The following is a 14,042-nucleotide window of genomic DNA, read 5'->3' as shown; positions in this document are numbered from 1 at the left end:
GGCTGGCGCGTCGGGACTTTTCCCTGCCAAAATCCTAGGAGGCTATTAACAGTATGCATTATATAGTGGGAGGACATGGCTTTGCATTCATAGCCCTCCAGCTGCTGAATTTCTCAGTGAGTCACTTGGAGGGAGGAGGGTTGTATTGACCACAGGTGCGATGTTTCCTCACTGGGAGCGAAACACATTCAGAGGGCAGGTCAAATTATACTGCTGCTGTTCAACTGTTGGTGAGCTGTTAAAAGCAGCATAGACAGAAGGCATTCGCCTGAACTCTTAGCTGGGAATAGTGCAGTGAATAATTAATAATTGGGCCAAAAAGAAATCAAACAAAACTAACTGTATGTTTCAGAATTAGACTAAAATAGACAAGTAGCTTTGACTTTTTATAAAGAAATAACTTGCACCAATTTATTACTTTCCGACAATCACTTTGTGAAAGTGATCCTTTGGCCATATTTTTAATGAAGTGTCAGGTTGCTGATTAGTGAATACAGAACTAGAAGTTACAATGACCTTGGTCACTGTTAAAAATTGCACAGCAGTGTCTTTTTACACAGTGACCTTTCTTTCAATTTCCGGTAATTTAACCCATCAGCCCTGGTGGTTCTATTAGTAACTGACAAGTTGATTTGAATTAATTGGAAATATGAAAAAAAAACAATATTCCATCTTGGAACCAGGAACTAAGGTAAATTACTATAATAATAAAATAGTTTATTGTAAAATTGATAATAAAATATTATAAAGATCTGGAAACCTTCAATGCTCTTTTGTGTATGACTCTGTAGTTGAAAATGTGCTGATGGATTTAATGAATGGGTTCCTGGAATCTCGTCTTCAGTTAGGATGGGACTTCAGGATATTTTGGGTTATCTGGGTGCTTTCAGACTCCTGGGGCTCGATTTTACCAGGCCTGCAGGTTTCCGGCGGGTTGGGTTTCGGGAGCGTGGTCAACACGCTCGGTGAAATTAGTGGGTTGCCCGCGCGATCATAGCAGGCAACACACTAATTGGATCCATTTACCTGCTCTTCCGGGCTCCGCGCTGCTGGTCTGCACGTCGGGCGGGCTGCGCATGTGCAGTACGATCTGTCAGCTGGAGGCTCTCTAGTTAAAGGGGCAGTCCTCCACTGACAGATGCTGCAACGAATAGAACAAATTACAGCATGGAGCAGCCCAGGGGGAAGGCTGCTCCCAGTTTGATGATGCCTCACCCCAGGTATCATCAGATGGGGTGAGGAGGAGGGGGAGGACAGAGCTCTTCCACCCGGCGGGCGGGAGGAAGCGGCCTACCTCTGCCACCAAGAAGGCCTGGCTCGAGGTGGCAGAGGAGGTCACCTGCACCACCAACATATCGCCCACCTGCATACAGTGCAGGAGGCGCTCCAATGACCGCAGTAGGTCAGCCACAGTGAGAACACGTAGTCTTTCCCCTACACTCCGTCTGCCACAACACTGCCCCCACCCCACATCTCCTTCGGCACCGCCAACACTACTCTGTCACATCACCCCTCATACCCACTCAAACCCCATCCTCATCTTACCTCCACCTACTCACCTCGTGAGTACTCACCCCGCCACTAACACGCAACCCAATCCTCATATAATCTCATGGCTCTATCCCATACGCACCCTCTCGTGCATCTCCCTCACGGCCAGCCTCACTCAACCTGCCACCACCTGTGCTGCAGCCACAGGGCATGCATCACACATGTGCAGTAGGCAGCGTAAGGCAAACGTGTCGTGAGCATGAAGGGGATGCACAAGGGTGTTTGAGGGTTTGTCATGGGTGTTACCTATATTGAATTTCAGAACAACTCACATCACACATTGTATTGGCACCACCACTGCCATGTCTCCGCGGATCCTGTCTGTTTTGTGCAATAATGCCCGCTCCTGGGTATCACTATGAGGACCCACCACTGATGCCACCCATTGTGTTACTGCAGAGTAGGTGCAGGTGTATTTGCAGGGCTCCTCCGCGCAGACGACTGAGAGACATCGGCGGTGTACCCGGCTGTACCCTGGAAGGATGCGGAGGAGAAGTTGTGGATGGCAGTGGTGACTTTGGCAGCGACAGGTAAGCAGATGGTGCTGGGGCCAGCCAGGAGCAGCTTGGCATGAAAGAGGCTGCAGATGTCCACGACTACATGTCGAGTGACTCTGAGCCTCCGTGTGTACTGCTGCTTAGAGAGGTCCAGGAGGCTGAGCCTCGGTCTGTGGACCCTGTGGCGAGGGTAGTGCCCTCTGCGACGCATCTCTCTCTGCGGTAGCCCTCCCTCCTGCTGTACAGGTGGATGTGTCACAGCACTCTGATGTGGAGCTCCACGTGTCAGAGGTGGACGGCGTGGATGGCGAGGCTGGCGATGTTGTGCGCCCTCCGAGGAGGTCATGGCTGCAGCTACGGTGGCCCCCATCCGCAATATGTACATCTGAGGGGGTCCGCAAGGTAGGCACATATCTCCGGACCCCGGGGTAAGTGTGCAGGTTGGTGACTTTGACCGTCAGGAGGGGGGTGGTGGAGGCCACACTTTGTCCCAAGTGACAGAGCGGCCTCCTGCAATGGGTGAGGGTCTCCCCCCCACCCCACCCCCCCCCCACACCTGTCAAATGGACCTTTGCAGCTGCCACAGGCTGACGGCTGCAACACGTCCAGTTCAACTGGGAGTGTTTCCCCCAGTGTGTGAAACAGTCCCATGTTTCTCCAAAATCACACACAGTCCCTTAATCAGGTCAGTTAATGACCTGAACAAGCAAAATAAATACACTCAAGTGGCATCCCGCTGGCTTTAATTGCCTGCGGGATTCCCACCAGCGGGGGCCGCGCACGCACCCCCGCACGTCATCGGGGAACCCGGAAGTGGGCGGGATCGTGGCGCGATCCAGTCACGTACCTGGATATCGGGATTTTCGGGGCCCCTCCGCTGGAAACGCACACAAAACCCGCTGGTAAAATCGAGCCCCTGGTACATGACTTATCTCTATATAGATGATGGCATAAAGATGTAAATATTCCTAGAACATTGAACATTTACAGCAAAGGAGCCCACTATATCTGAGCTAGCTTTTTGCTAGAGCAACCCAAAACTAATCCCATTGTCCTGCTCACTCCCCATGGCCTCCCATCTTCCACCCTCCATAAACTTGAGCTCATCCAAAACTCTGCTGCCCATATCCTAACTCACACCAAGTCTCGTTCATCCACACTACTGTGCTCGCTGACCTACATTGGCTCCCAGTCCGGGAACGCCTCGATTTTAAAATTCTCATCCTTGTTTTCAAATTCCTCCATGGCCTCGCCCCTCCCTATCTCTGTTACCTCCTCCAGCCCTACAACCCTCCAAGATCTCTGCGCTCCTCCAGTTCTTGCCTCTTGCGCAGTCCCGATTTTAATTGCTCCATCATTGGCGGCTCTGCCTCCTGCTGCCTAGGCCCTAAGCTCTGGAATTCCCTCCCTAAACCTCTCCGCCTCTCTACCTCTCCCTCCTCCTTTAAGGTGCTCTTTAAAACCTACCTCTTTGACCAAGCTTTTGGTCACCTGTCCTAATACCTCCTTATGCGGCTCGGTGTCAAATTTGGTTTGATAACGATTCTGTGAAGTGCCTTGGGACGTTTTACTATGTTAAAGGTGCTATATAAATGCAAATTGTTGCTGTTGTTGCTTAAAATGTTTATTTACTTTTCCCTTGAAAGGATGCAATGGTCTCTAAATCAACTGTTCCCTTTGACAAAGCATTCCATCCTCTAACAACTATTTGTATTAAGAAATTTCTCCTAACTTCTTTCCTCACTCGCTCAGTGACAATTGCCCCAAATTTAACCTGGGACGGGTTTAGGGTGGGTGGAGTATGGACAGGCATGAGTCCCCCACAAACTACTCGGCATGAGACCCGGACCATTTTAACTCCCAGGCCACATTTAAATTTGCCTGGACTGTCACCCACCCGAAGCTGGCGGGAATGATGTAAGAGCCGGCAGAAGCAGGAAATCAGGCGGGAGGTTGAGGCCACCGCGGATCCGAGGGAATGGTCTCAGGCATCAGGTAAATGCTGGGAGGGGGGGGTCTCTGAAGAGCTGTCGGTGGTGGGAGAGAGAAGGTCGGGGTTGGAGGAGACCCCCAAGGCATCCTCACAAAAATTAAAAATATTAAACTTACCTTGGCCTCTTCGTGCCACCCTGCTGCCTCCCACTAGGTTTCGCTGGCAGGTTTGGCAGTGTGCGGGCCTCCCAAGATTTCTAGTTAAAATGGGGTCGCGGCACTGATGATGTCACGGGCCATGGCTTTTCCATGTAAAGTGAAACCCTGCTGGGGCAGGCAGCTGTCCTGTGACCAATCTGAAGTCAGTTAAGATGGTGAGTGGTGGGGGGAGGCGGGACGGAATAGCGTCGGGAACGCAGCGCAACCCCCCACCGCCATCTTAACCCCGCACACACCGTTCCCGCTAGGCGGGCAGGGTTAAAATCGACACTAATTTTAAATTGATGATCCCTAGTGACTGACTCCACAACCAGAGAAAGTAGACTTTACCTATTCACCCTATTGAAACCCTTCATAATTTTAAAAACCCTTTTTAAATCTCCTCTTAGTCTTTGCTCCAGTGGAAATTGTCTCAGTATCTCAAGTTTCTCCTTATAAGTACAGTTTTCATCTTTGGTATCATCCTGATAATTCTAAGCTATATGCTTTCTATGGCTTTAATATACTTTCGAAATAGGGTGCTCAAAACTGCACATAGTACTCCAACTGTGGCTTAACTGTTGCATTCTACAAATTTATCATTATCTCTTTGTTCTTGTAATCTGTGCCCCTGTCTATCAAACCCAAAATTGCCATTGGCCTTTTATAGATTTATCTACCTGTACTTGCATTTTCAAGCAATTATGTATCTGCACTTCTGGTTCTCTCTGTTCCTCCACAACTTTTAGCATTTTCCATTGAATGTATATTCTCAGTCTTTGTTTTTCCTCCCAAAATGCATTACTTCATATTTCTCTGCATTAAGTTATATCTGCCACCCTACTACCCACTCTGCTAACCTGTCTATGACCTCTTGGAGCCTTTTGTAATTCTCCTCACTGTTTGCCAAACCCCTACTTTTGCGCATCAGCAAATCTCAATATTGTGCTCTCCATGTGCAAGTTCAAATCATTTATGTATATGGAGAACAAAAGCATTATGTATATGGAGAATAAAAGTATCCAGCATTGACCCCTGGAGTATACCACTTCCAACCCATCTGCTGACCGATGCTCAGTTTGGGTTCCGCCTGGACCACTCGGCTCCAGACCTCATTACAGCCTTGGTCCAAACATGCTGAATTCCAGAGGTGAGCTGAGAGTGACTGCCCTTGACACAAGGCAGCATTTGACCGAGTGTGGCACCAAGGAGCCCCAGTAAAATTGAAGTCAATGGAAATCAGGGGGAAAACTCTCCAGTGGCTGAAGTCATACCTAGCACAAAGGAAGATGGTAGTGGTTGTTGGAGGCCAATCATCTCAGCCCCAGGACATTGCTGCAGGAGTTCCTCAGGGCAGTGTCCTAGGCCCAACCATCTTCAACTGCTTCATCAATGACCTTCCCTCCATCATAAGGTCAGAAATGGGAATGTTCGCTGATGATTGTACAGTGTTCAGTTCCATTCGCAACCCCTCAAATAATGAAGCAGTCCGAGCCCACGTGCAGCAAGACCTGGACAACATCCAGGCTTGGGCTGATAAGTGGCAAGTAACATTCGCGCCAGACAAGTGCCAAGCAATGACCATCTCCAACAAAAGAGAGTCTAACCACCTCCCCTCGACATTCAACGGCATTACCATCGCCGAATCCCCCACCATCAACATCCTGGGGGTCACCACTGACCAGAAACTTAACTGGACCAGCCATATAAATACTGTGGCTACAAGAGCAGGTCAGAGGCTGGGTATTCTGTGGCGAGTGACTCACTTCCTGACTCCCCAAAGCCTTTCCACCATCTACAAGGCACAAGTCAGGAGTGTGATGGAATACTCTCCACTTGCCTGGATGAGTGCAGCTCCAACAACACTCAAGAAGCTTGACACCATCCAGGACAAAGCAGCCCGCTTGATTGGCACCCCATCCACCACCCTAAACATTCACTCCCTTCACCACCATTGCACAGTGGCTGCAGTGTGTACCATCTACAGGATGCAATGCAGCAACTCGCCAAGGCTTCTTCGACAGCACCTCCCAAACCCGCGACCTCTACCACCTAGAAGGACAAGGGCAGCTAGTACATGGGAACAACACCAACTGCACATTCCCCTCCAAGTCACACACCATCCTGACTTGGAAATATATCGCCGATCCTTCATCGTCGCAGGGTCAAAATCCTGGAACTCCCTTCCTAACAGCACTATGGGAGAACCTTAATCACACAGACTGCAGCGGTTCAAGAAGGCGGCTCACCACCACCTTCTCAAGGGCAATTAGGGATGGGCAATAAATGCTGGCCTCGCCAGCGACGCCCACATCCCATGAACGAATAATAAAAAAAATCCGGTTCCAATCCAAGAAACACTCATTATCTGTAATGCTTTGTTTCCTATCCATCAACCAACTTTCTTTTTGTACCATACACCCAGATTTTTGTGGTGAGTCTTTTGTTAGACAACTTATTGAATGCCTTCTGAAAATCTATGTACACATCTACTGCAATTCCTTTATCCATAAAATCAGTCACTTCTTCAAAAAACTCATATAAAATTTGTCAAACTTGACTTGCCTTTAACAAATCCAGTTTTGGTTGCTGTTGATCATTTCTCGCATTTTTAAATACACACACATTTAATCTAGTTTTTCCAGTTCTCAATTACTTTGCATGAATTTAAATGTTTTTTTAGTTTTTGCAGTTCAGGTATGACCTTGTCAGTTCTATATGTGAGTCTATAAATTGACTGGAAATGTTTTCTTCTACAATGCTATTTTGTACAAAAAAAAGTTAAATTAAAAGATTCAAGAGAGGAAAAGTGTGTCCAGCAACTTTTTAACGTCAATCTGCATTGTTGTGTTCATGTGTATGAGTGTTTCGGCACATGTCATAAGAGCACAAAATCACAAAATAGATTCAAATGACTAAGTCCCTACAGCTGATTTGACCTCATTCTCCACAATGCTAACCCAAAAACAAACCCATGTGACTTTGTGTGCTTGTTTGTCTGTTTGTCTGATGGAGGGGTAGGGATGCTCTATATTTATATATTTGTTTTCCTTCTTTTCCCCCTTCCTCTTCTGAAAGTGTTGATGACTATGGGGATAAGGTTTCATGGGCACTAGTTGCCCCCCGATATTTCATCTAACAAGCAATTTTTCATGTGTGAACCCAAGCATTGAGTTTTGGCAGAATGAAGGAGAACATCACAGCTGAGCTCGATCCTGCTCTCATCCAAAGCTACACGTGCATATTTTCCAGCAAGGGTCACTAAATAAATAACAATTTTAATTTGCAATCAGACACCAGCTATGATAAATCAAAATCTTAACAGAACCAGCCTTTAGTCACAAGAATGCTTTTCCAATGAATATATAAGAATGGTACTTTTTTTGTCTGTTTACCAACATATGATGCCTGTTTTCAGAAAGTAACATATATAAAAAAATTGGGTTACTTTATTGTGCATTTAATTGTTGAACAATCCAGTGTTACTCAAAATCATAACTTCTGGAACCACAGATCAACATTCCAGGGTTCAGGATGATCATATCGCTCGTATCTCTCCCAAAGATCCATTTTCAAATTCCTTCATTCCGGTTTCATTGCCTACAGCACTGAGACTGCTCTAGTCAAAGTCATCAATGACATCCTTTGTGACTACAACCATGGCACATTATCCCTCTTTGCCCTCCTTGATCCCTTTGCAGTGTTCGACATGACCAAACACTCCATCCTCCTCCATTCTGTCCCCTCTAGGTCTCACTTCCGGGACACAGATCTCACTTGGTTCCCCTCGTACACATCCCAGTGGGATCAATACATGTACAGCAATGGTTTGTTTTCCCGCTTCTGCACAATCAACTCCAAAGTATTCCAAGATCCATCTTTGAACCATTCTTTTTCTTTGCTGCCCCTAAGAAACATTGGGCTGGATTTTCCTTGTTGCACTAGAACTGTTCTTGAACTCTGCCAGTATTATACTACCAAGAACCTGTCCAATTTTCCTAAGTGAACCTTTATTATATATTCATGACTGGCTCCAGCCACTATATAGTAAACCACCTCTGGGGAGGGGAGAGGAAAATCCAGTCATGCTGCAGCAGCTGAAAAGGTCACGGCAGCCATTTTGCGCCTGTAACCATGTGGCTCAATTCAATGTCTGAGGCTGATGCTTCTTCAGGGGACAGGGGCCATAATTTTAGAAATGCTTCCGTTGAGGTGTTATTGTCTATTATCCAGCAAAGAAGGACCCATCCTTTAGGCCCAAAGAGAAGGGGGCCCACTAAGGGCCTGAACCAGGCCATGGAAAGAGTTGGCCTTGGCCATCACCCTACTTCAGTGTCCTCTGATCCTATGATGGCAAACAGTGTACATTCACCCTCTCTACTTTCATATTAAAGGGGAAACTGCCCACTAAAGACAGGGAAGCCACCTCAATCCCCCAAGTCTGCTGGTGCATTCATCAGGCAACCACCTCAGAACCTTCTGCCACTGTAAGAGAAGTAGGAGCTAGGAATGAAAGGGTACACAAGATTAGGTACCAAGGGGAGTCATGGTGACATTAAACAGTAGGAAGGTTATCAGATTTGTTGTTAATTAAATGTTTTTGGCACTAACGGGATTTGTGTGGAATGATTTAGAGCAAGTTGGGGGTATACCTGTGTGAAGGAATAGCTCGAAATGGCAGCATTGGAAGTTGTGAAGGAGAGCTCAATGGCAGCAAATGACTGAGTAGCTTCCTTGGTACTTGGTGATACTTCCTTGACTTTACTTGTGTGCCATTTCCTCTTTAAGAAGTATAGAATATTGCCAAAAGGAGGACCATGATGGCAGTACTCATTTGGCTGTGGGCTCGGATCTTAGTCAACTGAAGATTTCCCTTTTGTGCCATGCCTGCAACTGTCTGGCAGCTGGCACAATACAGTCATTGCTTTGTGATGGAAGTAAAGCCTTCTCAAGTATTACCAAGGGAACATGGTGACGTCTCCCAGCCTGATCTGCAGATAGGGAGGCGTGAGTACCAGTGGACAGGGATCAGGGGCCACTTACAGTGTTGGTTCACCCTGACATCCCTGTGGTGGGCCTCCTGATGTTCCTCCTCTGCCTCCTCAAAGCAGAGGAACCACAGGAGGTCTAATGGGGACCCCATTGGGTCTTGAACCCAGTCTGCAACCTTAAAACTTAAAACAATATAAAAAGCCTTTAAAATACTTAAATTTTAAAATCCTTAAATCTACTTTAAAAATACTTGAAATATACTTGAAAAAATACTTAAAGAAGCTATAATTACTTTTTAAAAAAACTCACAGAAGCTTAAAATAAACTAAAAATGTTTGAACTATTATTAATAAAAAAAACCTTACTTACCAGGTTCCTATTGAGTTCCTCTGCTCCACCACATGTAGGCCCCTCTTCCTCAAGACATTCTCTACCCTCAGTGGCTGCAGGCAATAACTTATGGGAAATGGGGCCCTGCAGCAAACTGCACCACCTGCAGGGAGAAATTTCCCAGAAGTTTTCCTCAGTCCAGGACAGAGCCGATCGTAAATGGTCTGTGGAAAGAACAAGCTGGATTGGAAAAAGTGCCTTTTCTTCTTCCATGTTTTCTTAAGCTTTATCTGTGCTAAAAATGTGACTTGAAATGCGATACAATAACCCCCACTTATCAGGCTATGTGAAGAAGCAAACTTACTTATTCTCTCTGTGCTGTAGCCATTTTCATTAAGAATTAGCATGAGACTGCCTAACCTAATTTCACAGCCAGCAGACAGAGACGACTTTCATCCCATAAATCTGGGCTGGGTTGAACCTAAGTCCCAAAGGTGAAAGGAAAGTTTCTAAACAACGACACCACCCACTTCCCTTATAACAGTATTTTTATTTCATCTAGTCTTGAGCCTTGTTTGAAGTAATTAATATAATACTCTGTCCTTCAGTTCCGTGTTCACAGTCCAGCAAAATAAATTGCTTACATCTACATTATCATTTCTCTCAGCTTTTTAGAAACTGGATTATGGGAATGGAAGATTCCTTTAAAAGAACATTCAGGAGTAGAACGTATGTGGACTTTGGCAATCTCCCACTGTAACTTTGGCAGAAGATCACCCAGGGAAACAGCGTAAACGGCCACTTACGCCATTTCTCCAGGGTTTCCACCAAACTTCCACCAAAATTACAGCAGGAGCTCAGGAACATCCCCATAGAAATTGTACCCCAATAATCATGGAAGTATTTAAACACGAGGATTTCAAATCCCTCCATGGCCTCACTCCTCCTTTTCTCTGTAACTTCCTCCAGCCCTACAAACCTCCGAGAACTCTGCATTCCTCCAACTCTGGTCTCTTGTGCATCCCTCCTTCCTTCACACCACTATTGGCAGCCGTGCCTTCAGCTGTCTAGGCCCTAAGCTCTGGAAATAATACTGATTACTAACCAAATAAAAATGTCAGTGTAAAAATACAGCTGCCTTGTTCTCTGCAGAATAGTGCTGTCAATAATGCCATTAAAAAAACTTAAGCTTACAATTTGTGACAGCAGATTCCACTGGAGTCTCCCAACAAGATTGTGCTGATATAATAGAGTGGACATGCAGTCCCAAAAAATCTGTATTTAAACCTAATTCCTGAAATACTGGATGCTAGCACAATGGAAAGCAAAAGAATGTTTCCCAACCCCCACCCCCTTATCTCTCCTCTTCACCTGAAGGCATTAATTAAAGCTGACATGTGGTTGCATAGGCACTAGCAGCCCTTATTACTGGGTTTCGACAGTGAGTGTCAACAAGCTATTTTAGCAGGGGTGGCATCACAGAGAGCCCAATTCTAATCTCACTCTGCATCTACTAGTGCATACTTTCCAGCAGGGGTCACTGGATAGCAGTCAGGAATGTTGGCTGATGTTTCTACTTATCTAGCCCAAGATCACTAAGAACAGTTGTGGTGCTCTCAATGTTGCCCCTGCTGAGATTGGCAAACTCATCACAGACTAGGGGTCAAGCCTGGGACCGTTGTGATCTGTGTGACTCAGTACCAATGTGACAATGAACATTAACCCATTGAGCCCCGTGTGAAGCTTTAAAGCAAAAGACTATTTGAAACACACCAAATAGAAACGGATGAAGATAATAAAAATAATTTGTATCAAACAGTTCAATACACAGTAACACGGACTCAGGTAAAACTGGGAAGGTAGGTTGTTGTACTAAAAATTTAAGGGAACAAAGTTACTTCACTAGGGCCACAGAAATTACTGCTGCTTGCACAATGCTAATAGATTTTCAAGTCTTTTTCAAGCTTTGGTGCAAACATCATTAGTTAAAGTTGGATGGGAGTGGCCCTGGGGGTCTTCAACATTGACTCCAGGCAGTTTCTTGCCTTCAGGTCAAACAAGGTCACGAAAATGTCCTGCTGCTCACCACCTCTCCCTCCCCGCCCCCCGCAAAACTGACTAATCAGTACTTCTCCATGTTAAAGATCACTTGGAGGAAGTTCTGAGGGAAGCAAATGCACAGAATGTAGTGTGGGTGGAGGACTGCAATGTCCACGACTACGAGTGACTAGGTAATATCACCACTGACTGACCTGGCTGAGTCTTCATAGAATCATAGAAAGTTATGGCACAGAAAGAGGCCATTCGGCCCATCATGTCCGTGCCAGCCGAAAAAGAGCTAACCAGCTTAATCCCACTTTCCAGCTCTTGGCCCATAGCCCTGTAGGTTATGCATTTCAAGTGCACATCCAAGTATTTTTTAAATGAGTTGAGGGTTTCTGCCTCGACCACCCTTTCAGGTAGTGAGTTCCAGATGCCTACCACCCTCTGGGTGAAAAAATTTCTCCTCAGCTCCCCTCTAATCCTTCTACCAATTACTTTAAATCTATGCCCCCAGGTCACTGACCCCTCTGCTAAGCAAAATAAGTCCTTCCTATGCACTCTATCTAGGCCCCTCAGAATTTTATACACCTCAATTAAATCACCCCTCAGCCTCCTCCGTTCCAAAGGAAACAACCCCAGCCTACCTAATCTTTCCTCGGAACTAAAATTCTCCAGTCCTGGCAACATCCTTGTAAATCTCCTCTGTACCCTCTCTAATGCAAATACATCCTGTAATGTGGTCACCAGAACTGTGTGCAGTATTCAAGCTGTGGCCTAACTAGAGTTTTATATAGTTCTAGCATAACCTCCCTGCTCTTATATTCTATGCCTCGGCTAATAAAGGAAAGTATCCCGTATGCCTTTTTAACACCTTATGTACCTGTCCTGATACCTTCAGGGATCTGTGGATATGCCCTCCAAGGTCCCTCTGTTCCTCTATACCTCTCAGTATCCTCCCATTTATTGTGTATTCCCTTGCCTTGTTTGCCCTCCCCTTTGTTTGACCTTTCATCCATCATAAGGTCAGGATTGGAGATGTTTGCTAATGATTTCACGGTGTTCACCTTAATTCATAGCTCCTCCGATAATCATGCAAGCTTATACCAGGACCTGGATAACATCCAGGCTTGGGATGACAAGTGGCTGTTGACATTTGTGACATATATGTGCGAGGTAATGACCATCTCCAACAAAAGCAAGTCCAGTCATTTCCCTTTGGTTCTTCAATGGCACCACTATTGTTGAGTTTCTCCCATCATCAACTTCTTGGAGATCATCATTGATCAGAATCTTAACTGGACCAGTTATATCAACACCATGGCTACAAAAGCAGGGCAGGGGCTGGGTACTCTGAGATGATTGGCATGCCTCCAGAACCCACAAATCTTCTCAACCATCTGCAAGGCTCATGTCCAAAGTGTGATCAAATACTCACCACTGAACTGGATGGGTGCAGCAGCAACAATGCCCAAGAATCTCAACACCACACAAAATGTGGTAGTCATTGAGAAGAGGAGCTTGAGATTGCTCTTACGTTCCAGGATTATCCTGGAGTCACAGGAGGACTTGGCTGTGGGGCAGGAGGTTCTGCATAGCTAAAGATGGTCAGTCAGACCTGACAGTGGACGACCAGACCAGTCATGTGCCAGATGCACTCAAGCTGAAGATCCAAACCTATGAGGGTGCAAAGGTAGGAATTGTACCAACAGGAATGGCAGAGTTGGACACCATGAGTAATAATAGGGACGAGGGCATCAAAGGTAGAACCAATGGAACTGGTGAGCAGCTCAACAGTGGCAGTGGGTTTCTGGTTGGTGGAGGATTAAAGGAGAGGGAGTTGAGAGATAGAGAGTATTGTTGAGAGGTAGGTTTCATTGGTATAATTTTCACTGTTGTGAAAGTCACAAAACAATAAAACCAACTACTCACACTGGTGCACATGTTATAGCTCAGAGGCCACCAATTCCTATGTGATAGTAGAGCTTATGTATTACATTTTAAAGTATATGGAGCTCCTGTCCAGGGATTTGAATAACCTTTTTCTGTTTCAATTACAAGAAAACACAAACGTTATTCTGCAGTTAATATGCCCACAGTTCATTTTTTTTATTGAATAGCTCTATTTCATTGCACATTTACCTATTTATATTTATTTTTAAAATGTCAGGAGTTGGGGTGGGAGTTGAGACCGAGTGAGGGACTACAAAATAACTATCCTGTTACTCAACACAAACAGAAATTGTCTCATAAGATTTGCACTTGGAACAGGGAAGTGCAAGTTTCAGCGTTAAATTCTACCTACCCACATGAACATTTTGTCAGCATCTTAAAAAAGCTTCACTTTGTGTTTAGTAACAAGTGTGGCATGTTCTGTGTTACCTAATTTGTCTAAAAATGTTTGTATTTGGCAAGAACCAAAAGCTGGGATACTGATCAACAGCAAAGATACTGCTACATGTGCTATACATCAGTCAGAAGGCTTATGGAAATAATTTTCTG

This window comes from Heptranchias perlo, chromosome 11 (genome assembly GCF_035084215.1).
Source record: "Heptranchias perlo isolate sHepPer1 chromosome 11, sHepPer1.hap1, whole genome shotgun sequence".
NCBI lineage: Eukaryota > Metazoa > Chordata > Chondrichthyes > Hexanchiformes > Hexanchidae > Heptranchias > Heptranchias perlo.
The sequence above is the reverse complement of the archived record's forward strand: the minus strand, read 5'-3'. Positions refer to the sequence as shown.